The sequence below is a fragment of the Cyanistes caeruleus genome, chromosome 17, assembly GCF_971803275.1.
Source record: "Cyanistes caeruleus chromosome 17, bCyaCae1.hap1.1, whole genome shotgun sequence".
NCBI lineage: Eukaryota > Metazoa > Chordata > Aves > Passeriformes > Paridae > Cyanistes > Cyanistes caeruleus.
Genome location: NC_141717.1, coordinates 80,695 through 95,248, shown reverse-complemented (window position 1 = coordinate 95,248; position 14,554 = coordinate 80,695). Strand labels below are relative to the sequence as shown.

Below are 14,554 nucleotides of genomic sequence, written 5' to 3'. Positions count from 1 at the left end.
AGTGGCCCTTGAAATTGGACATGTGAAATGAGGCACACAAAGCCACAGGCCAGCTGAACCTGGCATCTCTGAATGGGTCTTTACATTCTTCCCAGGAAGATGAATGGCAATCACTATTTTGGCAGGGAGGAAAGTGCATCAGCTAGCAATTTGCTGTAGAAAATGTGCTTTCTGCTCCTCTCACAGCCAAAACTCCTACCCATTTCTTGGAAGTCCTTCTTAGATAAGGACCGTGTTCAACTGAGTGACAGTGAAGCCAAATGGCAATGCCACAATCAATTGTCCTGTACACAATCTCCTTCATCCACGTGGAAGGTTACTCACGGGCACACAAGAGGACGGAAGAAACCCAAATGCATCGTTGGACATAATAAAGTCAGACGTGTTGAGGGATGAAGAAATCTTGCAGAGATATGGAAAGCTGCCCTGAAAACCCAGTTCGGGGAGAGCCTGAGCTCTTTTGTGCTTGTAGGCCTGAAGATGCTCAGCACCTTTCCCAGATGCTCAGCAGGCAGTAGGATTGTGCCTGAATCTGGCTCTGGAAATGCCAGTGCCTCAACTGAGAGCTGTGGCAAGGATTTCCATTGCATGGAGAGGGGCCACAAGAGTCCTGCAAGAGTCTTTCAGCAGAGCAAACAGCAGCCTGGAGGGTGGGCAGTGCTGCATCTGGACCACTGCATGCTCATCCTTCACCACAATGCAGAGCTGCCATGGATCACTTTTTCCATTTGTCCTGTTGGATATGTTTTGGAGAAGTTGTTCTAGGTGGCTTTGGATGGTGATCCAAGTAGGAAGCAGCCATTCGCCTGCTGTGATATCCTTACAACTAGTCCTAACTTCTCATTGCCTTTGGTTTGATTGGGGGTGTTTTATCTGTTTGTTTGATTGGTTTCTTTGGGTTGGTTTCTTTGTGTTTTTCTTTGTTTTGCTTGGAGTTTCTTTTCCTTTTTTAGAAATGACTGGTGAAGTTGGCACAACCAAACTCCAGAAAACGTAAAGCAGGCTTGACTTTCCAGAAATTGCTTTTGGCTGGCTTTAGCTGCATTCCCCAGGATCACGATCAGCAGTAGATATTTGCAGGTTTTGCTCTGCATCCTCAGCCTGCCCAGGTGTTGTTCAGTGTTTCAGCAGTGGAGAAGACGATGGATATTTTGCTAAACCTCCTTTCAAACAACAAAACTTGGGTTAGCACGACAGAAAAGAAGAAAAGAAAATCTTCGCCAGTTAGAACAGAGCCAGAGTCCCACCATTTCCCCCTCCACTTCTCTTTCTTTTCTACATTTAGAGGTAAAGCTTCCATCTCCAAAAGCTTCCATCTCTCACTTCCTGATGTAGCCATTTGCTACCCTTTAGCCTTGACTGCCACGCATCGGACTGCTGTCCGTGTGGGGCTGGGGATGCTCAGCCTGGAAAGAGAAGGGGGCTGGCGAGGCCTCCCTGCAGCTCTAGGAAAGATGGGCACAGGGAGGAGAAGCCTTTCAACTGCAGGAGTGAGCTTGAAGTTGGATCTAATGAAGCTGCTCTTTTCCACTCCGGCTGCTGGGCCACTGGCCCAGGCTGTGCACAGAGGCTGGGGATGCTCCATCCTTGGCAACATCCAAGGCCAGCTGGGAGCGGGGCTCTGAGCAACCTATTCTAGGGGAAGATCGCTCCGCTTGGAACAAGATGGTCTTTAGGGTCCCTTCCAAGCCCAAGCACCCAGGGATTCCATCATTCATTCTACGGTCTCCGTTGTCCACTTCAGCCTGGGCCTGAACTCCTGGCGGTGATGTCACAGTGCACGCTCCAGCTAGAACTTCCAGCATCCAGCAACGGCCACAACACAACCCTTGGCTCCTTGTGCCAGCACGCTCTTCATTCACCCTGCTCCAAGCCTACCCCTGTCACCTTGTTGCCACCTGCTCCCTGATTCCCCCAGCAGTCCCCAAAGCTCCCCATCGCTTGGATTTTGCTCTCCATCCCTGCAGGATGTCTGCATTTGTTCCAAAAGAGCTATGGTACTATTCCACGGAGGCGGACACCCCGCAGCTGCCTGGCTGGGCTGGAGCTCTGTGGGACAGGCTGGGAAATTTTGCTACCTCTGCAGGCTGGCACAGACGGAGAGGAGGAGACGGACGTCGATACACAGACTGATAGAGAAGAAGCCATGGAAGTGGACGGAGAGGATACTGGAGAGCAAGAGATGGATGTGGATATGTACGAGACAGAGGAAGAGATGGAGGTGGAAACGAAAGATTATGTTGAAGAGATGGATATTGATCTAAAAGACAAGGAGCAAGACATGGTCTTGGGATGAAGACCGATGCCAGCAGCAGAACAGGCAGGTGCTCCCCACAGGCAGAGTGGGGCCCCTGCTGCCAGCCTGGGGCCGGGCTGGGCACTTCCTGCTCAGGGACACGCTAGCCCATGCACTGGATTCTGCTGGCCATCCCTGGCCTGGCCTGGGCTTGCTGTGGGCCACACAAGCCCTGTTCCAGTGCCTGGGCCACAGCCCCCAGCCAGGCTCCCTTCTGGCAGCAGAGTCCCACTGGGCCAGTGTCCCAGCCCGGCAGCACATGGAACACCCTTCCGTGCCTGACTGCACTGACCGTGCTACTTGTTTTTCTTCCAGGACTTAGGGACATCACAGACACAGATGCCACCCTGCTGTACATACGTTTTACAGTTGTTGTGTTCAGGATAGAGGTTTTAGAGTTTGTTTAAGTTGTCTGTAAATACGTTTCATAGAGTTTTGTTAGAGCTGTTCTCAGGTAAATAGGTTCTATAGTTTGTTGTTGTTGTTGTGGTTGTTGTTGTTGTTGTTGTTACCAATATTCTTACAGTGTAAATATGTGGTGTAGTTCATTCTTGTTCCTTTTCTTCTACAGATAAACAGTCTTTGATTTTCACACCCCAGTTCTCTTTGCATTTTCTTCGGGCACATTTGCAAAGCTGTGGGTTGTTTCGGGAACAATGTTTGCAGGACTCTAAAAAGAGTATCACAACCGCTCTGCCACACTCTCAGCTGCTGCTGCTGCCCCAAAAAGCACTGGCTGGCTTTGCTCACACAATCACAGTTGTGGTGGCATTTCTACCACACCACAGGACAGCGATGTTTTCCCTCTTCTCCTGGAAATACCTACAGCACTTGTGGGTAGCAAGGCAAACATGAGCCTCTTTTAGTGGCCCTTGAAATTGGACATGTGAAATGAGGCACACAAAGCCACAGGCCAGCTGAACCTGGCATCTCTGAATGGGTCTTTACATTCTTCCCAGGAAGATGAATGGCAATCACTATTTTGGCAGGGAGGAAAGTGCATCAGCTAGCAATTTGCTGTAGAAAATGTGCTTTCTGCTCCTCTCACAGCCAAAACTCCTTCCCATTTCTTGGAAGTCCTTCTTAGATAAGGACCGTGTTCAACTGAGTGACAGTGAAGCCAAATGGCAATGCCGCAATCAATTGTCCTGTACACAATCTCCTTCATCCACGTGGAAGGTTACTCACGGGCACACAAGAGGACGGAAGAAACCCAAATGCATCGTTGGACATAATAAAGTCAGACGTGTTGAGGGATGAAGAAATCTTGCAGAGATATGGAAAGCTGCCCTGAAAACCCAGTTCGGGGAGAGCCTGAGCTCTTTTGTGCTTGTAGGCCTGAAGATGCTCAGCACCTTTCCCAGATGCTCAGCAGGCAGTAGGATTGTGCCTGAATCTGGCTCTGGAAATGCCAGTGCCTCAACTGAGAGCTGTGGCAAGGATTTCCATTGCATGGAGAGGGGCCACAAGAGTCCTGCAAGAGTCTTTCAGCAGAGCAAACAGCAGCCTGGAGGGTGGGCAGTGCTGCATCTGGACCACTGCATGCTCATCCTTCACCACAATGCAGAGCTGCCATGGATCACTTTTTCCATTTGTCCTGTTGGATATGTTTTGGAGAAGTTGTTCTAGGTGGCTTTGGATGGTGATCCAAGTAGGAAGCAGCCATTCGCCTGCTGTGATATCCTTACAACTAGTCCTAACTTCTCATTGCCTTTGGTTTGATTGGGGGTGTTTTATCTGTTTGTTTGATTGGTTTCTTTGGGTTGGTTTCTTTGTGTTTTTCTCTCTTTTGCTTGGAGTTTCTTTTCCTTTTTTAGAAATGACTGGTGAAGTTGGCACAACCAAACTCCAGAAAACGTAAAGCAGGCTTGACTTTCCAGAAATTGCTTTTGGCTGGCTTTAGCTGCATTCCCCAGGATCACCATCAGCAGTAGATATTTGCAGGTTTTGCTCTGCATCCTCAGCCTGCCCAGGTGTTGTTCAGTGTTTCAGCAGTGGAGAAGACGATGGATATTTTGCTAAACCTCCTTTCAAACAACAAAACTTGGGTTAGCACGACAGAAAAGAAGAAAAGAAAATCTTCGCCAGTTAGAACAGAGCCAGAGTCCCACCATTTCCCCCTCCACTTCTCTTTCTTTTCTACATTTAGAGGTAAAGCTTCCATCTCCAAAAGCTTCCATCTCTCACTTCCTGATGTAGCCATTTGCTACCCTTTAGCCTTGACTGCCACGCATCGGACTGCTGTCCGTGTGGGGCTGGGGATGCTCAGCCTGGAAAGAGAAGGGGGCTGGCGAGGCCTCCCTGCAGCTCTAGGAAAGATGGGCACAGGGAGGAGAAGCCTTTCAACTGCAGGAGTGAGCTTGAAGTTGGATCTAATGAAGCTGCTCTTTTCCACTCCGGCTGCTGGGCCACTGGCCCAGGCTGTGCACAGAGGCTGGGGATGCTCCATCCTTGGCAACATCCAAGGCCAGCTGGGAGCGGGGCTCTGAGCAACCTATTCTAGGGGAAGATCGCTCCGCTTGGAACAAGATGGTCTTTAGGGTCCCTTCCAAGCCCAAGCACCCAGGGATTCCATCATTCATTCTACGGTCTCCGTTGTCCACTTCAGCCTGGGCCTGAACTCCTGGCGGTGATGTCACAGTGCACGCTCCAGCTAGAACTTCCAGCATCCAGCAACGGCCACAACACAACCCTTGGCTCCTTGTGCCAGCACGCTCTTCATTCACCCTGCTCCAAGCCTACCCCTGTCACCTTGTTGCCACCTGCTCCCTGATTCCCCCAGCAGTCCCCAAAGCTCCCCATCGCTTGGATTTTGCTCTCCATCCCTGCAGGATGTCTGCATTTGTTCCAAAAGAGCTATGGTACTATTCCACGGAGGCGGACACCCCGCAGCTGCCTGGCTGGGCTGGAGCTCTGTGGGACAGGCTGGGAAATTTTGCTACCTCTGCAGGCTGGCACAGACGGAGAGGAGGAGACGGACGTCGATACACAGACTGATAGAGAAGAAGCCATGGAAGTGGACGGAGAGGATACTGGAGAGCAAGAGATGGATGTGGATATGTACGAGACAGAGGAAGAGATGGAGGTGGAAACGAAAGATTATGTTGAAGAGATGGATATTGATCTAAAAGACAAGGAGCAAGACATGGTCTTGGGATGAAGACCGATGCCAGCAGCAGAACAGGCAGGTGCTCCCCACAGGCAGAGTGGGGCCCCTGCTGCCAGCCTGGGGCCGGGCTGGGCACTTCCTGCTCAGGGACACGCTAGCCCATGCACTGGATTCTGCTGGCCATCCCTGGCCTGGCCTGGGCTTGCTGTGGGCCACACAAGCCCTGTTCCAGTGCCTGGGCCACAGCCCCCAGCCAGGCTCCCTTCTGGCAGCAGAGTCCCACTGGGCCAGTGTCCCAGCCCGGCAGCACATGGAACACCCTTCCGTGCCTGACTGCACTGACCGTGCTACTTGTTTTTCTTCCAGGACTTAGGGACATCACAGACACAGATGCCACCCTGCTGTACATACGTTTTACAGTTGTTGTGTTCAGGATAGAGGTTTTAGAGTTTGTTTAAGTTGTCTGTAAATACGTTTCATAGAGTTTTGTTAGATCTCTTCTCAGGTAAATAGGTTCTATAGTTTGTTGTTGTTGTTGTGGTTGTTGTTGTTGTTGTTGTTACCAATATTCTTACAGTGTAAATATGTGGTGTAGTTCATTCTTGTTCCTTTTCTTCTACAGATAAACAGTCTTTGATTTTCACACCCCAGTTCTCTTTGCATTTTCTTCGGGCACATTTGCAAAGCTGTGGGTTGTTTCGGGAACAATGTTTGCAGGACTCTAAAAAGAGTATCACAACCGCTCTGCCACACTCTCAGCTGCTGCTGCTGCCCCAAAAAGCACTGGCTGGCTTTGCTCACACAATCACAGTTGTGGTGGCATTTCTACCACACCACAGGACAGCGATGTTTTCCCTCTTCTCCTGGAAATACCTGCAGCACTTGTGGGTAGCAAGGCAAACATGAGCCTCTTTTAGTGGCCCTTGAAATTGGACATGTGAAATGAGGCACACAAAGCCACAGGCCAGCTGAACCTGGCATCTCTGAATGGGTCTTTACATTCTTCCCAGGAAGATGAATGGCAATCACTATTTTGGCAGGGAGGAAAGTGCATCAGCTAGCAATTTGCTGTAGAAAATGTGCTTTCTGCTCCTCTCACAGCCAAAACTCCTACCCATTTCTTGGAAGTCCTTCTTAGATAAGGACCGTGTTCAACTGAGTGACAGTGAAGCCAAATGGCAATGCCACAATCAATTGTCCTGTACACAATCTCCTTCATCCACGTGGAAGGTTACTCACGGGCACACAAGAGGACGGAAGAAACCCAAATGCATCGTTGGACATAATAAAGTCAGACGTGTTGAGGGATGAAGAAATCTTGCAGAGATATGGAAAGCTGCCCTGAAAACCCAGTTCGGGGAGAGCCTGAGCTCTTTTGTGCTTGTAGGCCTGAAGATGCTCAGCACCTTTCCCAGATGCTCAGCAGGCAGTAGGATTGTGCCTGAATCTGGCTCTGGAAATGCCAGTGCCTCAACTGAGAGCTGTGGCAAGGATTTCCATTGCATGGAGAGGGGCCACAAGAGTCCTGCAAGAGTCTTTCAGCAGAGCAAACAGCAGCCTGGAGGGTGGGCAGTGCTGCATCTGGACCACTGCATGCTCATCCTTCACCACAATGCAGAGCTGCCATGGATCACTTTTTCCATTTGTCCTGTTGGATATGTTTTGGAGAAGTTGTTCTAGGTGGCTTTGGATGGTGATCCAAGTAGGAAGCAGCCATTCGCCTGCTGTGATATCCTTACAACTAGTCCTAACTTCTCATTGCCTTTGGTTTGATTGGGGGTGTTTTATCTGTTTGTTTGATTGGTTTCTTTGGGTTGGTTTCTTTGTGTTTTTCTTTGTTTTGCTTGGAGTTTCTTTTCCTTTTTTAGAAATGACTGGTGAAGTTGGCACAACCAAACTCCAGAAAACGTAAAGCAGGCTTGACTTTCCAGAAATTGCTTTTGGCTGGCTTTAGCTGCATTCCCCAGGATCACGATCAGCAGTAGATATTTGCAGGTTTTGCTCTGCATCCTCAGCCTGCCCAGGTGTTGTTCAGTGTTTCAGCAGTGGAGAAGACGATGGATATTTTGCTAAACCTCCTTTCAAACAACAAAACTTGGGTTAGCACGACAGAAAAGAAGAAAAGAAAATCTTCGCCAGTTAGAACAGAGCCAGAGTCCCACCATTTCCCCCTCCACTTCTCTTTCTTTTCTACATTTAGAGGTAAAGCTTCCATCTCCAAAAGCTTCCATCTCTCACTTCCTGATGTAGCCATTTGCTACCCTTTAGCCTTGACTGCCACGCATCGGACTGCTGTCCGTGTGGGGCTGGGGATGCTCAGCCTGGAAAGAGAAGGGGGCTGGCGAGGCCTCCCTGCAGCTCTAGGAAAGATGGGCACAGGGAGGAGAAGCCTTTCAACTGCAGGAGTGAGCTTGAAGTTGGATCTAATGAAGCTGCTCTTTTCCACTCCGGCTGCTGGGCCACTGGCCCAGGCTGTGCACAGAGGCTGGGGATGCTCCATCCTTGGCAACATCCAAGGCCAGCTGGGAGCGGGGCTCTGAGCAACCTATTCTAGGGGAAGATCGCTCCGCTTGGAACAAGATGGTCTTTAGGGTCCCTTCCAAGCCCAAGCACCCAGGGATTCCATCATTCATTCTACGGTCTCCGTTGTCCACTTCAGCCTGGGCCTGAACTCCTGGCGGTGATGTCACAGTGCACGCTCCAGCTAGAACTTCCAGCATCCAGCAACGGCCACAACACAACCCTTGGCTCCTTGTGCCAGCACGCTCTTCATTCACCCTGCTCCAAGCCTACCCCTGTCACCTTGTTGCCACCTGCTCCCTGATTCCCCCAGCAGTCCCCAAAGCTCCCCATCGCTTGGATTTTGCTCTCCATCCCTGCAGGATGTCTGCATTTGTTCCAAAAGAGCTATGGTACTATTCCACGGAGGCGGACACCCCGCAGCTGCCTGGCTGGGCTGGAGCTCTGTGGGACAGGCTGGGAAATTTTGCTACCTCTGCAGGCTGGCACAGACGGAGAGGAGGAGACGGACGTCGATACACAGACTGATAGAGAAGAAGCCATGGAAGTGGACGGAGAGGATACTGGAGAGCAAGAGATGGATGTGGATATGTACGAGACAGAGGAAGAGATGGAGGTGGAAACGAAAGATTATGTTGAAGAGATGGATATTGATCTAAAAGACAAGGAGGAAGACATGGTCTTGGGATGAAGACCGATGCCAGCAGCAGAACAGGCAGGTGCTCCCCACAGGCAGAGTGGGGCCCCTGCTGCCAGCCTGGGGCCGGGCTGGGCACTTCCTGCTCAGGGACACGCTAGCCCATGCACTGGATTCTGCTGGCCATCCCTGGCCTGGCCTGGGCTTGCTGTGGGCCACACAAGCCCTGTTCCAGTGCCTGGGCCACAGCCCCCAGCCAGGCTCCCTTCTGGCAGCAGAGTCCCACTGGGCCAGTGTCCCAGCCCGGCAGCACATGGAACACCCTTCCGTGCCTGACTGCACTGACCGTGCTACTTGTTTTTCTTCCAGGACTTAGGGACATCACAGACACAGATGCCACCCTGCTGTACATACGTTTTACAGTTGTTGTGTTCAGGATAGAGGTTTTAGAGTTTGTTTAAGTTGTCTGTAAATACGTTTCATAGAGTTTTGTTAGAGCTGTTCTCAGGTAAATAGGTTCTATAGTTTGTTGTTGTTGTTGTGGTTGTTGTTGTTGTTGTTGTTACCAATATTCTTACAGTGTAAATATGTGGTGTAGTTCATTCTTGTTCCTTTTCTTCTACAGATAAACAGTCTTTGATTTTCACACCCCAGTTCTCTTTGCATTTTCTTCGGGCACATTTGCAAAGCTGTGGCTTGTTTCGGGAACAATGTTTGCAGGACTCTAAAAAGAGTATCACAACCGCTCTGCCACACTCTCAGCTGCTGCTGCTGCCCCAAAAAGCACTGGCTGGCTTTGCTCACACAATCACAGTTGTGGTGGCATTTCTACCACACCACAGGACAGCGATGTTTTCCCTCTTCTCCTGGAAATACCTACAGCACTTGTGGGTAGCAAGGCAAACATGAGTCTCTTTTAGTGGCCCTTGAAATTGGACATGTGAAATGAGGCACACAAAGCCACAGGCCAGCTGAACCTGGCATCTCTGAATGGGTCTTTACATTCTTCCCAGGAAGATGAATGGCAATCACTATTTTGGCAGGGAGGAAAGTGCATCAGCTAGCAATTTGCTGTAGAAAATGTGCTTTCTGCTCCTCTCACAGCCAAAACTCCTACCCATTTCTTGGAAGTCCTTCTTAGATAAGGACCGTGTTCAGCTGAGTGACAGTGAAGCCAAATGGCAATGCCGCAATCAATTGTCCTGTACACAATCTCCTTCATCCACGTGGAAGGTTACTCACGGGCACACAAGAGGACGGAAGAAACCCAAATGCATCGTTGGACATAATAAAGTCAGACGTGTTGAGGGATGAAGAAATCTTGCAGAGATATGGAAAGCTGCCCTGAAAACCCAGTTCGGGGAGAGCCTGAGCTCTTTTGTGCTTCTAGGCCTGAAGATGCTCAGCACCTTTCCCAGATGCTCAGCAGGCAGTAGGATTGTGCCTGAATCTGGCTCTGGAAATGCCAGTGCCTCAACTGAGAGCTGTGGCAAGGATTTCCATTGCATGGAGAGGGGCCACAAGAGTCCTGCAAGAGTCTTTCAGCAGAGCAAACAGCAGCCTGGAGGGTGAGCAATGCTGCATCTGGACCACTGCATGCTCATCCTTCACCACAATGCAGAGCTGCCATGGATCACTTTTTCCATTTGTCCTGTTGGATATGTTTTGGACAAGTTGTTCTAGGTGGCTTTGGATGGTGATCCAAGTAGGAAGCAGCCATTCGCCTGCTGTGATATCCTTAAAACTAGTCCTAACTTCTCATTGCCTTTGGTTTGATTGGGGGTGTTTTATCTGTTTGTTTGATTGGTTTCTTTGGGTTGGTTTCTTTGTGTTTTTCTCTCTTTTGCTTGGAGTTTCTTTTCCTTTTTTAGAAATGACTGGTGAAGTTGGCACAAGCAAACTCCAGAAAACGTAAAGCAGGCTTGACTTTCCAGAAATTGCTTTTGGCTGGCTTTAGCTGCATTCCCCAGGATCACGATCAGCAGTAGATATTTGCAGGTTTTGCTCTGCATCCTCAGCCTGCCCAGGTGTTGTTCAGTGTTTCAGCAGTGGAGAAGACGATGGATATTTTGCTAAACCTCCTTTCAAACAACAAAACTTGGGTTAGCACGACAGAAAAGAAGAAAAGAAAATCTTCGCCAGTTAGAACAGAGCCAGAGTCCCACCATTTCCCCCTCCACTTCTCTTTCTTTTCTACATTTAGAGGTAAAGCTTCCATCTCCAAAAGCTTCCATCTCTCACTTCCTGATGTAGCCATTTGCTACCCTTTAGCCTTGACTGCCACGCATCGGACTGCTGTCCGTGTGGGGCTGGGGATGCTCAGCCTGGAAAGAGAAGGGGGCTGGCGAGGCCTCCCTGCAGCTCTAGGAAAGATGGGCACAGGGAGGAGAAGCCTTTCAACTGCAGGAGTGAGCTTGAAGTTGGATCTAATGAAGCTGCTCTTTTCCACTCCGGCTGCTGGGCCACTGGCCCAGGCTGTGCACAGAGGCTGGGGATGCTCCATCCTTGGCAACATCCAAGGCCAGCTGGGAGCGGGGCTCTGAGCAACCTATTCTAGGGGAAGATCGCTCCGCTTGGAACAAGATGGTCTTTAGGGTCCCTTCCAAGCCCAAGCACCCAGGGATTCCATCATTCATTCTACGGTCTCCGTTGTCCACTTCAGCCTGGGCCTGAACTCCTGGCGGTGATGTCACAGTGCACGCTCCAGCTAGAACTTCCAGCATCCAGCAACGGCCACAACACAACCCTTGGCTCCTTGTGCCAGCACGCTCTTCATTCACCCTGCTCCAAGCCTACCCCTGTCACCTTGTTGCCACCTGCTCCCTGATTCCCCCAGCAGTCCCCAAAGCTCCCCATCGCTTGGATTTTGCTCTCCATCCCTGCAGGATGTCTGCATTTGTTCCAAAAGAGCTATGGTACTATTCCACGGAGGCGGACACCCCGCAGCTGCCTGGCTGGGCTGGAGCTCTGTGGGACAGGCTGGGAAATTTTGCTACCTCTGCAGGCTGGCACAGACGGAGAGGAGGAGACGGACGTCGATACACAGACTGATAGAGAAGAAGCCATGGAAGTGGACGGAGAGGATACTGGAGAGCAAGAGATGGATGTGGATATGTACGAGACAGAGGAAGAGATGGAGGTGGAAACGAAAGATTATGTTGAAGAGATGGATATTGATCTAAAAGACAAGGAGCAAGACATGGTCTTGGGATGAAGACCGATGCCAGCAGCAGAACAGGCAGGTGCTCCCCACAGGCAGAGTGGGGCCCCTGCTGCCAGCCTGGGGCCGGGCTGGGCACTTCCTGCTCAGGGACACGCTAGCCCATGCACTGGATTCTGCTGGCCATCCCTGGCCTGGCCTGGGCTTGCTGTGGGCCACACAAGCCCTGTTCCAGTGCCTGGGCCACAGCCCCCAGCCAGGCTCCCTTCTGGCAGCAGAGTCCCACTGGGCCAGTGTCCCAGCCCGGCAGCACATGGAACACCCTTCCGTGCCTGACTGCACTGACCGTGCTACTTGTTTTTCTTCCAGGACTTAGGGACATCACAGACACAGATGCCACCCTGCTGTACATACGTTTTACAGTTGTTGTGTTCAGGATAGAGGTTTTAGAGTTTGTTTAAGTTGTCTGTAAATACGTTTCATAGAGTTTTGTTAGATCTCTTCTCAGGTAAATAGGTTCTATAGTTTGTTGTTGTTGTTGTGGTTGTTGTTGTTGTTGTTACCAATATTCTTACAGTGTAAATATGTGGTGTAGTTCATTCTTGTTCCTTTTCTTCTACAGATAAACAGTCTTTGATTTTCACACCCCAGTTCTCTTTGCATTTTCTTCGGGCACATTTGCAAAGCTGTGGGTTGTTTCGGGAACAATGTTTGCAGGACTCTAAAAAGAGTATCACAACCGCTCTGCCACACTCTCAGCTGCTGCTGCTGCCCCAAAAAGCACTGGCTGGCTTTGCTCACACAATCACAGTTGTGGTGGCATTTCTACCACACCACAGGACAGCGATGTTTTCCCTCTTCTCCTGGAAATACCTACAGCACTTGTGGGTAGCAAGGCAAACATGAGTCTCTTTTAGTGGCCCTTGAAATTGGACATGTGAAATGAGGCACACAAAGCCACAGGCCAGCTGAACCTGGCATCTCTGAATGGGTCTTTACATTCTTCCCAGGAAGATGAATGGCAATCACTATTTTGGCAGGGAGGAAAGTGCATCAGCTAGCAATTTGCTGTAGAAAATGTGCTTTCTGCTCCTCTCACAGCCAAAACTCCTACCCATTTCTTGGAAGTCCTTCTTAGATAAGGACCGTGTTCAGCTGAGTGACAGTGAAGCCAAATGGCAATGCCGCAATCAATTGTCCTGTACACAATCTCCTTCATCCACGTGGAAGGTTACTCACGGGCACACAAGAGGACAGAAGAAACCCAAATGCATCGTTGGACATAATAAAGTCAGACGTGTTGAGGGATGAAGAAATCTTGCAGAGATATGGAAAGCTGCCCTGAAAACCCAGTTCGGGGAGAGCCTGAGCTCTTTTGTGCTTCTAGGCCTGAAGATGCTCAGCACCTTTCCCAGATGCTCAGCAGGCGGTAGGATTGTGCCTGAATCTGGCTCTGGAAATGCCAGTGCCTCAACTGAGAGCTGTGGCAATGATTTCCATTGCATGGAGAGGGGCCACAAGAGTCCTGCAAGAGTCTTTCAGCAGAGCAAACAGCAGCCTGGAGGGTGAGCAATGCTGCATCTGGACCACTGCATGCTCATCCTTCACCACAATGCAGAGCTGCCATGGATCACTTTTTCCATTTGTCCTGTTGGATATGTTTTGGAGAAGTTGTTCTAGGTGGCTTTGGATGGTGATCCAAGTAGGAAGCAGCCATTCGCCTGCTGTGATATCCTTACAACTAGTCCTAACTTCTCATTGCCTTTGGTTTGATTGGGGGTGTTTTATCTGTTTGTTTGATTGGTTTCTTTGGGTTGGTTTCTTTGTGTTTTTCTCTGTTTTGCTTGGAGTTTCTTTTCCTTTTTTAGAAATGACTGGTGAAGTTGGCACAAGCAAACTCCAGAAAACGTAAAGCAGGCTTGACTTTCCAGAAATTGCTTTTGGCTGGCTTTAGCTGCATTCCCCAGGATCACGATCAGCAGTAGATATTTGCAGGTTTTGCTCTGCATCCTCAGCCTGCCCAGGTGTTGTTCAGTGTTTCAGCAGTGGAGAAGACGATGGATATTTTGCTAAACCTCCTTTCAAACAACAGAACTTGGGTTAGCACGACAGAAAAGAAGAAAAGAAAATCTTCGCCAGTTAGAACAGAGCCAGAGTCCCACCATTTCCCCCTCCACTTCTCTTTCTTTTCTACATTTAGAGGTAAAGCTTCCATCTCCAAAAGCTTCCATCTCTCACTTCCTGGTGTAGCCATTTGCTACCCTTTAGCCTTGACTGCCACGCATCGGACTGCTGTCCGTGTGGGGCTGGGGATGCTCAGCCTGGAAAGAGAAGGGGGCTGGCGAGGCCTCCCTGCAGCTCTAGGAAAGATGGGCACAGGGAGGAGAAGCCTTTCAACTGCAGGAGTGAGCTTGAAGTTGGATCTAATGAAGCTGCTCTTTTCCACTCCGGCTGCTGGGCCACTGGCCCAGGCTGTGCACAGAGGCTGGGGATGCTCCATCCTTGGCAACATCCAAGGCCAGCTGGGAGCGGGGCTCTGAGCAACCTATTCTAGGGGAAGATCGCTCCGCTTGGAACAAGATGGTCTTTAGGGTCCCTTCCAAGCCCAAGCACCCAGGGATTCCATCATTCATTCTACGGTCTCCGTTGTCCACTTCAGCCTGGGCCTGAACTCCTGGCGGTGATGTCACAGTGCACGCTCCAGCTAGAACTTCCAGCATCCAGCAACGGCCACAACACAACCCTTGGCTCCTTGTGCCAGCACGCTCTTCATTCACCCTGCTCCAAGCCTACCCCTGTCACCTTGTTGCCACCTGCTCCCTGATTCCCCCA

At 50.3% G+C, this 14,554-nt stretch overlaps 1 long non-coding RNA gene across 1 annotated transcript; it reads left to right on the top strand.

Moving 5' to 3' along the window:
- Nucleotides 1-1,817: 1,817 nt before the first annotated feature.
- Nucleotides 1,818-13,851, top strand: LOC147649967 (uncharacterized). The gene is made up of 6 exons (XR_015277242.1): nt 1,818-1,997; nt 2,087-2,320; nt 2,612-5,157; nt 5,247-5,480; nt 5,772-7,085; nt 13,403-13,851. It is a non-coding gene; the product is annotated as an uncharacterized LOC147649967 (long non-coding RNA).
- Nucleotides 13,852-14,554: the final 703 nt, after the last annotated feature.